Consider the following 20,958-nt stretch of genomic DNA (forward strand, 5'->3'; position numbering starts at 1 on the left):
GTTCTCATCTGCACCAAGGACTTCTGCAACATGTTCCATTTTAAGTTGGCGGCACCACATCCTTCAGGTCCAGAGGCCTTTCTCAGCGTCGTTTGCTTTTCACACTCTGTTTAAAAAAAAGTTTTTGGCGATTCGTTTATACTTTGTTTTTTGTCCTTTTTTTTTGTTGTTTCGCTTTTCTTTACACTTACCGTCGCGATAAACGAAAGGTGACCTGCGATCCTGGTTTTATTAAATCACCAGTGGCTAGCCTTATGTAGTCACGCCAACTTCGTAGCGTTCCATCGTTTTACACAAAGTGTACAAAAAAAACCAGTGGGAATTTGTATGTTGAGGAGTTAGCACGACATCATTCCACTCTTTTGTATTTAGTGCTCCAGCTGTTGAATTCCAAGTGCCTAACCTTTTAAATAGCTCGTAAGAGAAGATGCAAACTTGCTTCAGTGCGTCTTAACTGGTAAGTGGGAGGTCTGGCTGAAATGCATAGGTGAGCGAAGTTAGTGGTGTAAATCAAATATCTACGAGATGATTTAAAATAAAATAACCTGGCTTGAGATTAGTAATGATGTGTAGCAAAAATCAAATTTGAAACATAAAGCCAAAAGACTTTATTTGGTGTCGAATCTAGGCTTTAACCTTCTCTGAAGTTAAGACATAGGAAGATCAGTGCCGAAACAGTGTGCGAACCAGTACAGCATCTTTGTCTGCTGTCCTTACAATTCACGGTGCATGTCCAGTCTTATCAACTTGGTTGCGGCATTTACGAGCACATGTTTCATGGTGTACAGTTTCTATGTTGTGAGGATACGTGGGAAAACATTGCTGTTGCCTTTGTAATTGTCTTTCATTTTCCAAAAACAAAAATGTGTTGGGAGTAGCCTACAAAGCGTGCACTTTGAAGAATCGAAAGAAGAAATGAGGACACTGGTTCACAGAGGATGACCCCAGTGTTTTGTTGGGAGGGCTATGCAACAAGTTGATATTTTGTCAGGCAAAAAAAAAGGAAAATCATCCTTTCTGTAGCTTTATCTGCTGGATTCTCCTGTTTCAGACGCCAGCACGATTGTGACCAAATGTTTTATAGATTTCCTTATAACAAAGGCACAACGATTATTTAAAATTTTAAAAAGAAAACCCATTATTGGGTGGGTGGTCGGGGGGGGGGAGGGAATATATATTGATTTAAAAATTGTTCCTGGAACATTTTAGGTCAACTTACATCGTGAATAATGCATGCACCAATTGTACTCATTAATTGTAGAACCTACATTTGTGCAGAAGGATTGGATTTTTATTTAGAAAGGTAAACTCTCCCATACTTGTAGAACTGACCGTTTGTGATGTGAGGTTGATTGTGACGGGGGAGTTTCAAGAAAACATCTCCCCTTTTTTATGTACACAGAAGTATCAACAATCTTACCTAAAATCGTTTTGTCCCGATTCAGTATTGTGGGGCTGCTGTGGGTAAACGAACAGAGAGAGAGAGAGAAATAAAACTATAGTAATAAAAGGAAGATGGAAACTCTTGCCAGTTTACTGTCAAAACTGTTACCTGTGGCCTCTCCACCTTTTTCTGTGTGCAGCTGAAATGCCTTCGAACTGCATTCCTTCCCTTCATCTGTTTACAGTAGGTTTGCCAAACTCAAGATGCACCCAACTATTTTCACATCCAGAGTTCTGTTTCTTCGTGATTGTCGTTTGATGAAGTAACGTTAGCATGTGATAAAAGTGTGTGCATGGAATATTGTTTATCTTGGTACCACTTTTTTGATACAATGTATTCATCATCTGTTCATTTTTAAGGGAAAGTTTAAAAAAAACATTTATAAATTTGGGAGTTTGTTGCGATAACTTTATATATGAAACAGTGTTGGGAAAGTTCACCAGTTCCAACCATGCAACATGACTGGAGCTGATAAGGTCCTGTGATTGACCAAGTTTGTTGCCTGATTGACGTTTATCAGCCAAACTTTGAACTTCTGCAGTTTCTACAAGTTACATTTTGTATGAGGCAGAGTCCTTGAATTAAAATAAAACTTAGAAGGAAAAATTTCACGTGCTTCGTGTTTTCTAATTTGCACAATTTTTAAACAAGACTTCTGCGAATCTTTAAAAAACAATGTTAACTGGCTTTGTCGCATTAACTAATATGTTGAGAATGTATGAATGTTACAAAACTATATAAAGATGCATTTGCTGAGCTGTTCTGATGTCTTTTAATTGACGGTTTGCACTCGTACCAAAAAGAAACACAACCCTAATTATAATTGGGACAAAATGTCGTTATGCACCACGGTTACGTTTCGTTGGATTAGACTGACAGAAAATGCATGTCATGCCCCGAGCTTGAATCTTGCATTAACCTTTTGCCCTGCTAGACTTTTTATATCACTTCCTGTCTACAAGAAAAAAAGATTTCCCGTATGGGAAGTGGCTAACCAAAAAAAGAAAACATGAATTTCTTTTGGAATGTTTGAATGGGTCTTTTATTTGTCCATGCATGATTGACTGAATAAAGCTTATTGAAAAAAAAATACTGTTGTAAATTCATTGTAAAGTAATATGCTGACTACCACAGCAAATAGTGAACTTCCTGGACACAACTGCACCATCATATCTCAAAGGGGGTTTTAAAACAAAATGGCTACTTGAATTTGGTGTAATCTGAAAGCCACTAAGAGTAATTTTTGCTTCCCGTGTGTAAAAAGAGAAAGAACCCTATTGGCAAGTGGTCGTTTGAGCATTCCTAAAAATAGTTAGGGTTGAGTTGTCATTTTAAAGAGGCTGTGTCATCTTGAGGGAAGGGCTTAACTGGTGGTTTCCATAGCAACATATTTATCTCTGGTGGTGTACTCATGGCAAACATGGAACATTTGGTGTCATCCATGGCTTGGGAAAGTCTTTTTTTTTTGGAAAATGCAGAATAATATTTTTGACTATTCCCGAAATTTGATCTTTGTAAGAAAGCCTAGGTTCCTCACTTTACCAATTTTACCAAAAAAAAGTGGATGTGAGTATAAGGTGGCGTTGAGCGCTTTGCACTCCTGTCTATCTACTCACTAAAATTAGTCAACAGAGTAAAATAACACTCTTAAATCTTTTGAAACAGTCGACAAAATGTCTCTGGTGAAAGGAAATGGAAGACCTTGATGTACAGATATTGGCTGTGACCCGAGCAGCATTAATCAAGGGATACGATGACTTCAACACTATTTTTACTGAAAATACCTGGCTTGAAAGCCACAAAAAACACCTGATGACGTAGGCCTTTTAAGAAGCTATTACTATTGTAAAACAATTAAATGTATCTGCATTCTGTTTGTTCAGCTGAACCCTGTTAAGATCAAATCAGTATTGTTGAAGCACGGTTGCTCTGAAGACAAGTATGATCTTATCAAAGGTATTTCAGTGGTAGATGTCAGCATATTTAACAACAAAAAATTGTAAAAGGGAAGCTCGTCAGGGATTAACCTGGAAAGGAGTCTACTGCATGTAAACTGTGGTTCCCAGTGAGAGTGGCCATCAGGATGTTATAATGCCTGAAGTCAAAGACCAAGGGCACTCCAACACACTGGAGGTCACTCTTGTAACATGGGTGAAAATACAGTGTTATGATATATATATATATAAAATACTATATCTCCCTCTGTTTTCTGAAAAATAAACCTTGTACTTTGCACATTCTGACATCAGAACGTGCGTGTTATTTTCCTACTCACGTGTCGAATATCACACTTTCCATCAATGTTTGCGTTCAGCACAATGTTTCCATTGTTCTCCGTTACAAGTGAACTTGACCTTTATGTTGTCCCCACACCGCGATAAAATGTTGGCTATTTCAATGTTACTAAGATGTATGTATATTAAAAATATGACTGGAGTATCTATATTAAATGCTTGTAGCTGGCCAGAGTGCCATGTCATTCCAGAACATTGTAATCACAACCCTGGATTTACCTTGCTCCAGCCACTGCAAGTAATACCATCAGTGCAGTGAGTGAATATCGTCTCAAAGGTTAGCGAGTTTGCACACTTGTCACATTAGTTAATTCCTATTATTCGTTACATTGTAATTGATAGCACTAATTTCTCCTCTCACCACCCACCCATAAACAGAAAGTTCTTTTGATTTGTTTCCCTGTTTATAAGTGGTAGTGTTTTTTCCAAACCCCTTTGGTACAATCCAATTTTCCATGAACTCAAGATGGATGAACTCAAAGGGTTAGTTTATTTATACACACCTGAATCGCAAAAAGAAGGTTCACAACACCGCCTCACCTGAAGAAGCTAAACAGAGGGGTAGAGAGAAGAAAGATTTACAGAGCAGAGACCACAGAGGAAGGAAATAGTGTTTCACATGGATTACAGAGTCCAGAATCAAAATCCAAGAGGTATTTCTCCATGGAGGTTGGTGGGTTGAAAACCGATGCTGGATAAATCACTTTTTCAATTAATGATTACTTCACATGATGAGATAGACATGCAGAGATGCATCAGTCTTGTAGGAGATGGTATAGCCTTCCAGCAGAAGCAGGGTAGTTGGGGGTTCAGGTTACCAACCTGAGTCAAAGTTTCTTCAGTGGGGCTTGTTGATCAGGTTTTAAACTGTGGAATCAACTATGCACTCCAGCAAGGCTTGTTCCACAAGCTAGAAGCCCATGTTACATGACTCCCACCTGTCCACCATTTTTGACAAAGGATAGACATCCATTGTTTGGGAGTCAGAGACTTAAATATCTCTGCCATTAGGAATTGAAAGGAAGGTCATGCAACCTTTGGATGCATTAGTGGTCATTTTCCAAAATTCTAGGGGATTTTCACACTAACTTCATTGCAATGTTAATGTAAGCCAACTTGTGACACTTCTAAATAAACTTAAAAAAAACTTTAAACAGCCTGATGTCAGTAGTGAGGAAGACGCTAGAGTCTATTATAAAGGATGTGATCTGACAGAACATTTGGATAATAACAGAATTGGACAAACCAGCATGGGTTTATGAACGGCAAATCATGCTTAAGAAATCTACGGGAGCTTTTTGGATATATAACTAGTAGAATAGATAAGTGAAAACCAGTGGTTGTAGTGTATTTTTGCTTTCAGAACTCTTTTGATAAGCTCTCTTGTCAGAGGTTGGTGGGCAAAATGAAAGCACGTGATCGGGGGGGTTATATATTGGCATGAATCAAGAATTGGTTGACAGACAGGAAATAGTGGGAAATAAATGGGTCTTTTTCCAAGTAGCAGTCAATGACTAATGGCATATCGCAGGGATCAGTGCTTGGGCCCCGGTTGTTCACGATATATAGAAATGACCTGGGTAAGGGAACCAAATGTAACATTTCCAAGTTTTCTGATGACGCAAAACTGGGTGGAATTGTGAGTTGTGAGGAAGATGTTAAGAGGCTTCAAGGTGATTTAGACAAGTTGAGTGGGTAAGCATATGGCAGATGCAGTTTATAAAGTGGCTAAATGTGAAGGTATACACTTTGGTGTGGAAAACAGAAGGGAAGACTATTATTTAATTTGTGATATATTGGGAAGTGTGGATGCACAAAGGGATCTGGGTGTCTTGTACACCAGTCAATGAAAGTGGAGAGTCAGGCACAGCAAACAATTAGGAAGTTAAATTTTATGTTGGCTTTCAATACAATAGGATTTAAGTTCAGAAATAGTCATGTCTTACTGTAGTTACACTGGGCCTTAGTGAGAGTCCTCAGCTGGAGTATTGTGTGAAGTTTTGGCCTCTCTCCCTAAGAAAAGATACACTTGCTACAGAGGGAGTGTAGCAGAGGTTCACTAGGCTGATACTGGGGTTGGCAGGACTGTTCGACGAGGAGAGATTTGTTTGACTGGGCCTGTATTCACTAGAGTTTTGAAGGATGAGAGGAGATCTGAATCATAGAATCCTCCTATGAGAGGAATTTTCTGAGATGTCTCACTGGGGTGTCTTGTATTCAGATGATCTCACTCAACCAATACATAGACTACAAAAGTCAGCATGTAGATAAAGAATGAAAAAAAATGTATTTGTTAACGCATGCATCAGGAGAAAGAACAATCAATGAGGGTTGACTATTCTCTCCGCCTTAACATTACTGATGTAGAATTGATGTATTGTCTTGAACACTTCAATCTCCCGTCCAGCCTGTCACCCAGACTAGAGGGTCCAATTACAATATTACATAGTATATTACCTGAGCTAATAATGTTCCACCTGTCGACAGGATGAGGAGATCATTAGTTTATTGCACCTAAGGTTCCTACCCCATTACCTAGGAAACCTACGTACATCGGATTATATCTAAGGCCACAACTAACATCTACGAATTTTAATTAGTGAATGGGGTCGTTATTTCACCTGAATCTGGCCTCTTTTATCAGCTTGAATGACTGCACCAGCCTCACTACCCAGGAGCACACTCATTCCCATTCATTTCAGAACTCTAATTATACCTGCTCCTACCTATCCCAAACAGATAAGAACAAACTGCTCACCATGTTCAATTGTATTAAAAGAATTTAGTCTGTCTACCACTATGTTTCCCATCATGCTGAGCAGCTAGATTGTTTTTCTGTCAAGGTTCTCAAACACATTTAAAACTACATTCTAGTTGCAATACATATATATATGTTTAAAAAACAGTTTAAGTTTATAATACTCGGTTAATTTGTGGTTATACGGTTTATAATACCTTTGCATCTATTGTTCCAGGCACATTGTGAAATCTCACTATATAGGCACTTTATAATTACCTTAACCTAGTCTACTTATTTTAGTAAAACTAAAATGAAGGACCTCATACTAAGAATTCTGTATTACCCTCCATTACCTCCAGTGCAGAAGGAGGCCATTCAGCCCATCAAGTCTGCACCGAACACAATCCCACACAGGCCCTATCCCAACAACCCCATGCATTTACCCTAGCGAGTCTCCCTGACACTAAGGGGCAATTTAGCATGGCTAATCCACCTAACCCGCACATCTTTGGACTGTGGGAGGAAACTGGAGCACCCAGAGGAAATCCATACAGACACAGGGAGAATGTGCAAACTCCACACAGACAGTGACCCAAGCCAGGAATCGAATCCCAGTCCCTGGCACTGTGAGGCAGCAGTGCTAACTACTGTGCCACCGTGTTGCCCTATAAAGATTGAAACGTATAAAATTCTATCTAAATTCTACCTATCTAAAATTCTAGGGTTGGGCAGACTAGATGCAGGGAGGATGTTTTCCCTGGTTGGGGAGTCTAGAACCAGGGGGTACATCTTCGGATATGGGGTAGACCATTTAGGACTGACATGAGGAAAAGATTCTTCACTGAATATATTCAAGAAGGCGGTAGAATTTATTTTTAGATTTTAATGGTGTCAAGGGATATGGGGAGAAAGTGGGAATATGACATTGAGAAAGCCATGATCATATTGAATAGCGGAGATGGCTCCAAGGGTCGAATGGCCTACTCCTGCTCCTAGTTGCTATGTCTTAACAAACAATCTTATCTCTCTCTGGCCAACCTGGGTTAGTAAATGCAGTTGTCCTTTGTATTAGATCTCTCGGAACTTGGGCTGTACAGTCATTAGTGGCTCATCAGAGCTAACGAGATCTGCAATTTCGTAAAAATGCAAAGTGGCTTCTTTTGTTCAGGGGTCACAGACAGTCACAGTTTCAGTCATTTTAAAGTTCTTTGTTCAGTTATTAAAATTTTAGAAATAGCAATGAACATATCTATATATGTTAGAAAAATATACAGGGGGAGATATTCACCCTTCATAACAGGTTGGTTGAGAAAGCTACCATATATCCATATCAGGCAATGTAGCCAATTTCTAAACATTGCATTCTGAATTGGAGCGTTGAATTTATTTATTAGTGTCACAAGTAAGCAAACATTAACACTGCAGTGAAGTTACTGTGAAAATCTCCGAGTCGAGACACTCCGGCACCTGTTCGGGTGCACTGAGGGAGAATTTAGCATAGCCAATGCACCTAACCAGCACGTCTTTCAGATGTGGGAGGAAACCGGAGCACCCGGAGGAAACCCACGCAGACACAGGGAGAACAGGCAGACTCCACACAGACAATGACCCAAGCCCGGAATCGAACCAGAGTCCTTGGTGCTGTGAGGCGGTAGTGTTAATCACTGTGCCACCGTGCCTCCCATATGCACTGATGGTTGATGCAGAGTAGGTATTTTGCCCAGTGTGGTTTCACCTTCTTGCAGTACTTTACATTCTATCAGTTGGACACTCCTTTGGAAAAGGATACTGTTTTTGTTCCTATAATTTTCTCCCATCCTTCCCTGCAGTGTGTCGATGCAGTAATAGCGACATGGGATGAGCCAAATATGGCAGTCAGCCAATGACTACTTTTCTCATCTAATGGCTAGTGACAGTCAGTAATGCTAATTTACTGTGAGTACCTAGTGGCCATGTCTGATTCCCGTCCTGACCAGAAATTCAAACATTTCAGCTGGAATCACTATGGTTATCCGGAACTCTGACTGAATTGTTTATCTCCCTCGGTTACGGCACTGAGGCCAATTGTAAGCCCCCACCCCAAAACCAGCTGAGAACAACTGACTCACCTTAAAATGCGGGGTGGAATCTAAGGCCCACCTGATTTGTGTGGATCAGTTAGCCCTGAGCATTATTTTAAAATTACGACGTAGGCCAGGATTTTCCAGCTCCGCTTTGATGTCTCTCTCCCCACAATGGATGCAGTGAGCGATTTCATTCTAAATTCAGCTTGGTGGGACTGTAATATCCCATCACATGGGAGGTGCTGTAAAATCCTGGCCACAGCAGTGGGACTGGAAAGTCTTGCCTGAAATCAATGGACCTTTTGGTGGTCCGTCAATCTTTCCATCCCACCAACGACAATTCCCACATGGGCAGGACTGGAAAATCTTGCCCATAGTATCACAAGTAAGAAAATGACACCCGTGGGTATGGTGCAACGTTAATTTTGATGAAATGTCCGATCTATGATCAAGAGTTTCCAATAAAACATCTTAAGCGGTTGACAGACATTTTTATTTTCAATTTAATTCAGGCTACACATATGGTTTAAGCATTTTGAGAAGGAGGTGGAATGTGCACAGAATCACAAATAACTCTTCCCAAATCGGGGGTTATATGTTCTGGTATGTTCTTTAAAAGTTGTCGATGAAGCAGAGTAATCTGCACAGTCACTAAATTAAAAAGGATATCAAAGGATTTGCTTGTCATGAAGCCAGATCATAAAATTACTGAGTTAGCTACAGGAGGTGGAACTTCTTGCTGTGTGGCAGATTGCTGAGTCGCAAAAAATAAATCCTTGGAGTTCTACAAGTACATCCATTGTATGTGCAGTGCGGGTTTAAAATCAGTGCAATCATAAATCTCCTGATCCATAATTTATACGACCTTTTTTCTTTAAGTACATTCATTATTAAGCTTCTGTCCCGTCCCCCCCCCCCTCCATTTTATAATGGTCTCATGTTGCTATACTCAACCTCCAGTAAAGAAGAATAATAACTACCCTCACTAAGTCCGAGGCAACACCACGCTAAATAGCCATTTAAAATCATTGCTGCATTACACGTCCCTGACTCCCATATTTCCAATTCCTCCAGGTCACCCAGCCCCCATTCCCTATTCGATGGCGGCCATGATGTGGAGATGCCGGTGTTAAACTGAGGTGGACAAGATGAGAGGTCACACGGCACCAGGTTATAGTCCAATGGGTTTATTTGAAATCACAAGCTTTCGGAGTGCTGCTCCTTTGTCAGGTGAAGCCTTCACTTCACCTGATGAAGGAGCAGCGCTCCGAGAGCTTGTGATTTCAGGTAAACCTGTTGGACTATAACCTGGTTCCTGTGACCTCTCTCTCTACTCAGCGCCATCCCATAACTACTCAGCTAAGAACAAGAACCGTATAGAAAACCATAGACATCAAACAAGTAGCTTTGCTTCCATGGACCCTTAATGCGTAGACTCTGAATCAAATGATAAACTTCCCAAATATCTTTTCCTTTTGAATAGCAAACATTGAAGAGTCAAAAGAAATCAAGAGTCAAAATGTTGTTTTTCTTTCAATAAATTCAACATATTTTGAGGAGATTTTTAATATTCCAAAAGGAGACAAAAGTACATAAAGGATATCAAAAGGATCGTTTTTAAAGTAGGTGATGAGGTCAAAGGTTAGGGGATGCAAAACGAATAGGTTTATTTTGACATTTCTATCATGTTACAGCGCAAAACAAAACTGGTCATTTTGCTGATCGTAAATTTAAAGTTACACATCGATGTCGGAGTGCCATTTTGCAAAGTCGACAGTTTGCCCACATTTACATCAGATATCAGTATAGACACTCCAAACACAGTCACTTTGCAAATGAATAGTTGCGTAGGGAACTCTTTATAAACGGACTATCAAATGGCAAGTTTTTGTACCACTTTGCTTTTGTTTGGAATACGGCCTCAGACAATTGTCATCGCCTGATTATATGGGCACTCATGATGTGGAGATGATGTGGGGAATAAACCTGTTGGACTTTAACCTGGTGTTGTTAAACTTCTTACTATATGGGCACTGCCATCAGGTTTTGACAGTAAGAAGTTTAACAACACCAGGTTAAAGTCCAACAGGTTTATTTGGTAGCAAAAGCCACATAAGCTTTTGGAGCTCCAAGCCCCTTCTTCAGGTGAGTGGGAATTCTGTTCACAAACAGGGCATATAAAGACACAGACTCAATTTACATGAATAATGGTTGGAATGCGAATACTTACAGCTAATCAAGTCTTTAAGATACAAATAACGTAAGTGGAGAGAGCATCAAGACAGGCTAAAAAGATGTGTATTGTCTCCAGACAAGACAGCCAGTGAAACTCTGCAGGTCCAGGCAAGCTGTGGGGGTTACAAATAGTGTGACATGAACCCAATATCCCGGTGGAGGCCGTCCTCGTGTGTGCGGAACTTGGCTATACACATCTTTTTAGCCTGTCTTGATGCTCTCTCCACTCACGTTATTTGTATTTTAAAGACTTGATTAGCTGTAAGTATTCGCATTCCAACCATTATTCATGTAAATTGAGTCTGTGTCTTTATATGCCCTGTTTGTGAACAGAATTCCCACTCACCTGAAGAAGGGGCTTGGAGCTCCGAAAGCTTGTGTGGCTTTTGCTACCAAATAAACCTGTTGGACTTTAACCTGGTGTTGTTAAACTTCTTACTGTGTTTACCCCAGTCCAACGCCGGCATCTCCACATCAGGTTTTGAACCAGGGATGCAGGAAAATGGTGATACCTTTCTGCACCTCCATCCCCCATCTGAGGGTTCCCCTATTTCTTCCCTGAACAGAGGCCCAACCAGTCCCCATCTACCATCAGCATCCTCCATTAGGATGGATGTGTTCTCATGTTGAACAGCTCCATTCATTTCCTCCAAATAAAAGGTATTATTGTGAGAGGCTATGAGGATATGTGGAACATCCTTTGTCCCAGTTCTACACAAGATCTCTCCCTCAACTTTTCCTCTGGTACATTGATGACTATTGGTGTTGTTTCTTACCCTCACCTAAAACTGAGCAATTTCATCAACTTTACTTTCAATTGCAATGCATCATTTGATTTCACATGGTCCAGGTCTGACTATTCTCTATCTTTCCACAACTTCTCTGTCTAGAATGGTTCCTGGAGTGATGAAATTTTGATTGGAGAAGTTGGGATTGTTGTCCTTGGAGCAAAGGACATTGAGGGATATTTGATAGAGGTATACATACATTAAGATGGGCTAAGATAAAGTGGACAAAGAAAAGGTATTCCCATTAGCTGATGGTAGAAGGATTCCTCCTTTAGGTGCCATGCCCTAAGACGGCATTGGCGACCATGGACTTTCATTAAATTAGGCAATGGTTCTACTGCAGTGGTTTGCTGTTGCCTTCTGTAGTATGGCTCACCAGGAAACTTCCCCCCTGCCTCCCACTCTTAACATCTGCCATTGGCAGATAATTTTTTAAAATGTATTCATGGGACATGAGACATGGGTGTCGCTGGCCAACATTTATTGCCCATCCCTAGTTGCCTGAGGCACTTCGAGGGGGATCTGCACACTGAGGTAATATGGGCTGAGGTTAGAAATAGGAAAGGAGCGGTCACGTTGTTAGGTGTTTACTATAGGCCCCCAAATAGTAATAGAGATGTGGAGGAAGAAATTGCTAAGCAGATTATGGATATGTGTAGGGGTCACAGGGGAGTTGTCATGGGGGACTTTAACTTTCCAAATATTGATTGGAACCTTTGTAGGTCAAATAGTTCGGATGGGGCAGTTTTTGTGCAGTGTGTACAGGAGGGTTTCCTGACACAATATGTGGATAGGCCGACAAGAGGTGAGGCCACATTGGATTTGGTACTGGGAAATGAACCGGGCCAAGTGTTAGATTTGGTTGTGGGAGAGCACTTTGGAGATAGTGACCACAATTCGGTGTCTTTTGTTATTGCAATGGAAAGGGATAGGGCCGTACGGCAGGGCAAGGTTTACAATTGGGGGAGAGGTAATTATGATGCGATTAGGCAAGAATTAGGGGGCATAAGTTGGGAACAGAAACTGTCAGGGAAAGGAACTAATGAAAAGTGGAACTTTTTCAAGGAACAAATACTGGATGTCCTTGATAGGTATGTCCCTGTCAGGCAGGGAGGAAATGGCCGAGTGAGGGAACCATGGTTCACGAAAGAGGTGGAATGTCTTGTGAAAAGGAAGAGGGAAGCTTATGTAGGGATGAGGAAACAAGGTTCAGATGGCTCGATTGAGGGTTACAAGTTAGCAAGGAATGAGCTGAAAAAGGGGCTTAGGAGAGCTAGGAGGGGACACGAGAAGTCCTTGGCGGGTCGGATCAAGGAATACCTCAAGGCTTTTTACTCTTATGTGAGGAATAAAAGAATGACCAGGGTGAGGTTAGGGCCGGTCAAGGACAGTAGTGGGAACTTGTGTATGGAGTCAGTAGAGATAGGCGAGGTGATGAATGAATACTTTTCTTCAGTGTTCACCAAGGAGAGGGGCCATGTTTTTGAGGAAGAGAAGGTGTTACAGGCTAATAGGCTGGAGGAAATAGATGTTCGGAGGGAGGATGTCCTGGCAGTTTTGAATAAACTGAAGGTCGATAAGTCCCCTGGGCCTGATGAAATGTATCCTAGGATTCTTTGGGAGGCAAGGGATGAGATTGCAGAGCCTTTGGCTTTGATCTTTGGGTCCTCGCTGTCCACGGGGATGGTGCCAGAGGACTGGAGAATGGCGAATGTTGTTCCTCTGTTTAAGAAAGGGAATAGAAATGACCCTGGTAATTATAGACCGGTTAGTCTTACTTCGGTGGTTGGTAAATTGATGGAAAAGGTCCTTAGAGATGGGATTTACGACCATTTAGAAAGATGCGGATTAATCCGGGATAGTCAGCATGGATTCGTGAAGGGCAAGTCGTGCCTCACAAATTTGATTGAATTTTTTGAGGAGGTAACTAAGTGTGTTGATGAAGGTAGGGCAGTTGATGTCATATACATGGATTTTAGTAAGGCGTTTGATAAGGTCCCCCATGGTCGGCTTATGATGAAAGTGAGGAGGTGTGGGATAGAGGGAAAGTTGGCCGATTGGATAGGTAACTGGCTGTCTGATCGAAGACAGAGGGTGGTGGTGGATGGAAAATTTTCGGATTGGAGGCAGGTTGCTAGCGGAGTGCCGCAGGGATCAGTGCTTGGTCCTCTGCTCTTTGTGATTTTTATTAATGACTTAGAGGAGGGGGCTGAAGGGTGGATCAGTAAATTTGCTGATGACACCAAAATTGGTGGAGTAGTGGATGAGGTGGAGGGCTGTTGTAGGCTGCAAAGAGACATAGATAGGATGCAAAGCTGGGCTGAAAAATGGCAAATGGAGTTTAACCCTGATAAATGTGAGGTGATTCATTTTGGTAGGACTAATTTAAATGTGGATTACAGGGTCAAAGGTAGGGTTCTGAAGACTGTGGAGGAACAGAGAGATCTTGGGGTTCACATCCACAGATCTCTAAAGGTTGCCACTCAAGTGGATAGAGCTGTGAAGAAGGCCTATAGTGTGTTACCTTTTATTAACAGGGGGTTGGAGTTTAAGAGCCGTGGGGTTATGCTGCAACTGTACAGGACCTTGGTGAGACCACATTTGGAGTATTGTGTGCAGTTCTGGTCACCTCACTATAGGAAGGATGTGGAAGCGCTGGAAAGAGTGCAGAGGAGATTTACCAGGATGCTGCCTGGTTTGGAGGGTAGGTCTTATGAGGAAAGGTTGCGGGAGCTAGGGCTGTTCTCTCTGGAGCGGAGGAGGCTGAGGGGAGACATAATAGAGGTTTATAAAATGATGAAGGGGATAGATAGAGTGAACGTTCAAAGACTATTTCCTCGGGTGGATGGAGCTATTACAAGGGGGCATAACTATAGGGTTCGTGGTGGGAGATACAGGAAGGATATCAGAGGTAGGTTCTTTACGCAGAGAGTGGTTGGGGTGTGGAATGGACTGCCTGCAGTGATAGTGGAGTCAGACACTTTAGGAACATTTAAGCGGTTATTGGATAGGCACATGGAGCACACCAGGATGATAGGGAGTGGGATAGCTTGATCTTGGTTTCAGATAAAACTCGGCACAACATCGTGGGCCGAAGGGCCTGTTCTGTGCTGTACTGTTCTATGTTCTATGTTCTATTTGAGAGTCAACTACATTGTTGAGGCTCTGGAGTCACATGTAGGCCAGACCAGGTAAGGATGGGAGATTTCCTTCCCATTGGACATTAGTGAACCAGATGGTCTTTCCAACAATCGACAATGGTTTCATGGTCATCAATAGATTCTTAACTCCAGATATTTTTATTGAATTCAAATTCCACCATCTGCCATTTATGGGATTCGAACCCAGATCCCCAGAACAGTAGCTGAGTTTCTGGATTAATAGTCTAGCAATAATACCACTCGGCCATCGCCTCCCCAATCAACCCATTTGACCACATTACGAGCATACCTTCCATGGCCAAGTCCTAGGTGAGACTTGAACCCAGAACTTCTGGTCGAGAGATAGTGACACTGCCACTGCACCACAAGACCTCCTAGCATAAGAGCTAGGGGACTCATCTTTAAGGTTTTGGGAAGAGAGGCAGGGGAATGAGAGGAAGGACTTTTTAATGTGGCGAGAGTTAATCACTCTCTGTCCACGAGGGTGCTGGAAGAGGAATTGATCGATGAATTCAAAAGGAAATTGGATGGGCAAATATATTTGCAGGGTGATGGAGATAGAACAGGCAAATGGAACTGATGGGATTGCTCTGCAGAGAGTTAGCATGGACTTGATGGGTCAAAAGACATCTTTCCTTGCCATCATGACTCAATAACTGCATTTTTGGAGATAGGTTATTGACAAATGTTTCCTATAAGCCCTAGTTCACCTTGACTACATTCCTTCACACCCTGCTTCCTGCAAGGATTGTTTTCCCATTTTCTCAGTTTCTCGCTCTCAATTGTATCCATCCCAACAAAGTGGCCTTCCACAACAATACTTCTGGCATATCTTCCTTTTTCATCAATCAAGGGTTTCTCCATTGTGGGTGGCAGGACTCTTGATACATGTCTGCTCCATTTCCTCCATTTATGCTCTATCTCCTTCCTCCCATCCCTTCCAAAATCATGTTAGCCTTCCCCTTGTCCTCATCTTAGAACCTACCAGCCTCCACATGAAATGGATCTTCCTCTGCTGTCACCTCTAGCGAGATGCCACCACCAAATGCATTTCCCATTTCAGCATTCCAAAGGGATCATTCCCTCTGTGACACTCTGGTCCGCACCCAATCACTCCAAACACCTTGCCTCCCTCCCCATGATGATTTCCCATGCAAGCACAGGAGATGTAGCATTTATCCTCTGACCCCCTCCCTGCCCAACTTCCAGAGCCCCAAACACCGCTTTCAGGTGAAATGGTGATTTACCTGTTCTTTATTTAATTTAGTACACTGTATTGACTGCTCACAATGCGATCAGCTCCACGTTGGATGATCGCTATGTGAAATATCTGCATTCAGTCCTCAAGTGTGTCTCAGTGCCTCTGATTGCTGGCCATTTTAATTCTCTGCCCCATTTCCACTTTGAACTCTCTGTCCTTGACCTTCTGAACTGTTCCAATCAAGCTTTCATCTTTCATCTTTCATCGAAGCACTAACAACCTGCCGGACTGAACATTAAGTTCAGCAATTTCAGATTATAACCTCTGCCGCACTTTTGCTTCTGTCAAAGCATAAGCTTGGGAAATGGAACTGACGTGTTTCTATTATTCCCAGTTACATTTCCTCTAGAAATATAGTTTGATTATCTACTTGTTCCATTACCATCTCCTTCTGCCTTGCACCATCATCCCTTTTGTTATTTAATCTCTCTTGCTGTCCACCCTATCACAGATCCTCCCTTTTCACTCTGGTCTCCCTTTCCCACTTAAAATTGATAAGTACTGTCAGATCAATCAAGGACCCCATACACCCCGGACACACTCTCTTCCACCTTCTTCCACTGGGAAAAAGATACAAAAGTCTGAGGTCACATACCAACCGACTCAAGAACAGCTTCTTCCGGGCTGCCATCAGATTTTTGAATGGACCTACCATATATTAAGTTGATCTTTCTCTACACCCTAGCTGTGACTCTAACACTACATTCTCCACTCTCTACTTTCAAAGAACAAAGAACAGTACAGCACAGGAAACAGGCTCTTCGGTCCTCCAAGCCACTCATTGGTCCAACTAGACCATTCGTTTGTATCCCTCCATTCCCAGACTGCTCATGTGACTATCCAGATAAGTCTTAAACAATGCCAGCGTGTCTGCCTCCACCACCTCACTTGGCAGCGCATTCCAGGCCCCCACCACTCTCTGTGTAAAAAACGTCCCTCTGATATCTGAGTTATACCTCGCCCCTCTCATCTTGAGCTCGTGATCGTCACCTCCGACCTGGGAAAAAGCTTCCCACTGTTCACCCTATCTATACCCTTCATAATTTTGTACACCTCTATTAGGTTTCCCCTCATTCTCCGTTTTTCCAGGGAGAACAAGCCCAGTTTACCCAATCTCTCCTCATAGCTAAGACCCTCCATACCAGGCAACATCCTGGTAAACCTTCTCTGCACTCTCTCTAAAGCCTCCATGTCCTTCTGGTAGTGCGGCGACCAGAACTGGACTCAGTACTCCAAATGTGGCCTAACCAGCGTTCTATACAGCTGCAACATCAGACTCCAGCTTTTATACTTTATACCCCGTCCTATAAAGGCAAGCATACCATATGCCTTCTTCACCACCTTCTCCACCTGTGCTGCCACCTTCAACGATTTGTGGACTTGCACACCTAGGTCCCTCTGTGTTTCTATACTCCTGATGGCTCTGCCATTTATTGTATAACTCCCCCCTACATTAGTTCTTCCAAAATGCATCGTTCTCTATGTACGGAATGCTTTGTCCATATAGTGCACAAGAAACAATACTTTTCACTGTATACTAATATATGTGACAATAATAAATTAAATCAAATCAGCTAGGACCAATAGGAAAGGAAGAGAGAAAAACAGGGGAATGGAGAAGGGACACTACATTCTGCACCCTCTCCTTTCATTCTCCCCTATGTACTCTATGAATGGTATGTTTTGTCTGTATATCACACAAGAAACAATACTTTTCACTGTATACTAACAAATGTGACAATAATAAATCAAATCAAATAAAAAAAAAGTTTTGATAAAACATCGTTGACTGGAAATGTTGATTCTGTTTTTCTCTCCACAATTGCTACCAGTCTTACTGAGTATTTCGGGCATTTTCTGTTTTTTTCATTACAGTTTCTGGTTAATTTAATGTAGGGTGGCACAGTGGTTAGCACTGCTGCCTCACAGCACCAGGGACCCAGGTTCGATTCCTAGCTTGGGTCACTGCCTGTGTGGAGTCTGCACATTCTCCCCATGTCTGCGTGGGCTTCCTCTGCGTGCACCGATTTCCTCCCACAGTCCAAAAGACGTGCTGGTTAGGTACATTGGCCGTGCCAGATTCTCCCTCAGTGTAGCCGAACAGGCGACTAGTGGATTTTCACAGTAACTTAATTGCAGTGTTAATGTAAGCCTACTTGTGACACTAATAAATAAACTTTAATTTATGAAATGTATGTTTTTAGATTAAATGGAGTAGTGTTATCCTGGTTATGCATTGCCTTAACTGTCTTTGGGGATTATTTTTCAAGCACTCAGACTCTCAATGCATTTGTACAATGATCCTTCAACAAATAGCTCTTAATGAGCATTCGCCTTCATGAACTGATGCATGTTAGCTAACTCATTTCACAGAAACATGGAATTAAATTATCAGATTGTCAGAAAGTATTTGAAATTTTTGTAACATTCCAAGTCATTCAGCAATTTATTTGCATCAGGATGTGTTGAAAATAACATGTTTCGATCGGCTGAGCAGCATATTTGCAACTTAACTGTGGATTAAAAGGCTTCCTGTGACTTCCTCGTTCGCAGTCAGTCTCTTTCACACATCATCAGTAGTAGGGAAACATTCTCTCCTGGCCAGTTGTGAGACTGTGGAAGAATCTCTTCAAAGCAGAAAACCACTGCTACAAAATGTGGTACAATGTTTTTTTGTTGTCGGGCATACGAAATTGTTGAATAAAAGTTCTGATTATGAATGTGCAAGCTGTGATCAGTAATCAGCTTGGCACCTCCTACGGATTGTCTTAAGATTGAGACACTGGCGGGAGGTCATTAGTGGAACTTCCATTCCGTCATCTCTTGTCAGCGTTAAATGTTCATGTTTCTGTTCCAACATGTTGATGAACACCGATTTAAAGGGAACAGCCCTTTTGAAGAAACCAAGAGAGAAAATGCTGGAAAATCTCAGCAGATCAGGCAGCCTCTCTGAGGAGAGAAAAGAGCTGACATTTTGAGTCCAGATGACCCTTTGTCAAACCCAGGTCCCTGGAACTGTGAGGCAGCAGTGCTAATCACTGTGCCACCGTGCCACCCGATCCATTGGCTATGGGATTAATAGGCACAGAGCCTATCACATCTGTTTCTCCTGTTTAATCTCTGTGTTCTGTTTGAGAGCAGATTTCCACTCCATCTGACGAAGGAGCAGCACTCCGAAAGCTAATGGTATTTGCTACCAAATAAACCTATTGGACTTTTAACCTGGTGTTGTTAAAACTCTTACTGTGTTCACCCCAGTCCAACGCCGGCATCTCCACATCATAACTTTCAATTAGTCATGGCTTGTAGCTCCACCAGGTTGGCACCTCATGCTGGTTGTTGCTGTTGGCATGCCCGCTTACACTCTTCAATGTACCATGATTAATCCCCTGGCTTGAGAGTAATGCTGAATTCAAGGATATGCCAGGACACAGTCTGACGCTGCTAATGACCCACTGTGCCTCATGGATGTCTAGTTTTGAACTGCTAGATCTATTTGAATTTATCCCCTCAACATGGTGCTAGTGACACATAACATGATGGAGGGTATCCTCAATGTGAACACAACATAAGAACTAAGAGCAGGAGTAGGCAAGTCAGCCCCTCGAGCCTGCTCTGCCATTCAGTATGATCATAACTGACCTCATCTGAGCCTCAACCCCATTTTCCTGCCCATTCTCCATAACCCTTCAACACATTACTAATTAAAAATCTGTCTATCTCCTCCTTAAATTTACTCAATGTCCCGGCATCCACACACTCTGGGATAATGAATTCCACAGACTCATGACCTTTTGAGAGAAGTAATTTCTCCTCATCTCTGTTTTAAATTTGCCACCCCTTATCCTAAAACTATGACATCTTGTTCTAGATTGCCCCACAAGAGGAAGCATCGCTCTACATCTACTTTATCAATCCCCCGTAACATCTTATATACCTCAGTTAGATCTCTTCTCATTCTTCTAAACACTAGGGAGCATCGGCCTAAACTGCTCAATCTCTCTTCATAAGACAAATTCCTCATCTCTGGAATCAATCTAGTGAACCTCTCTGAACTGCTTCTAACGCCATCACATCCCTCCTCAAATAAGGGGACCAAAATTGTACCTGCATGCTAATTGTCTGGACTCATGCATGATGACATCCAGATCCTTCTGCACCAAAGCACCCCGAAGTCCCTCTTCATTTAGCTAATGAGTTACCTTTCCATTTTTCTAACCAAAATGGATAACCTCACACTTATCCACATTAAACGCCGTCTGCCACATTTTGGCCCACTCACCTAACCTATCTATATCCATTTATAAATTTCTTATTTCCTCATTGCATCTTTACTACCCCACCTATTTTAGTGTCACCTGCAAATTTGGCTAGAGTACCTTCTATCCCTGTATCCAAGTCATTGATATCGATTATAAATAGTTGGGGCCGAGAACTGAACCCTGTGGCACGCCACTAATTACATCTTGCCAACCAGAAAAGACCCATTTATCCCAACTCTTTGCCTTCTGTCAGTTAGCCAGTCTTCTATCCAAGCTAATAAATTACCCCTAATCCCATGTGATTTTATCTTGTGAATAAACCTTCTGTGTGGCACCTTATCAAAACACCTTCCGGAAGTCCAGATATACTACATCTACAGGATCCCCATTATCCACTTTGCTTGTTACATCTTCAAAGAACTCTTGCAAATTAGTCAAACATGATTTACCCTTCATGAAACCATGCTGACTCTGGTAGATTGCGTTTTGACTTTCCGAATGTCCTGTTATTGCTTCCTTAATAATGGATTCTAAAAATTTCCCAACAACAGATGTCAACCTAACTGGTTTATAGTTTCTTATTTTCTGCCTCCCTTCCTTTTTGAACAAGGGTGTTACATTCGCATTTTCCCAACTCATTGGAACCTTTCCCGTATCCAGGGAATTTTGGAATATTGTAACCGATTAATCCATTATTTCCGCTGCCAATT

Source organism: Mustelus asterias, chromosome 13 (genome assembly GCF_964213995.1).
Source record: "Mustelus asterias chromosome 13, sMusAst1.hap1.1, whole genome shotgun sequence".
NCBI lineage: Eukaryota > Metazoa > Chordata > Chondrichthyes > Carcharhiniformes > Triakidae > Mustelus > Mustelus asterias.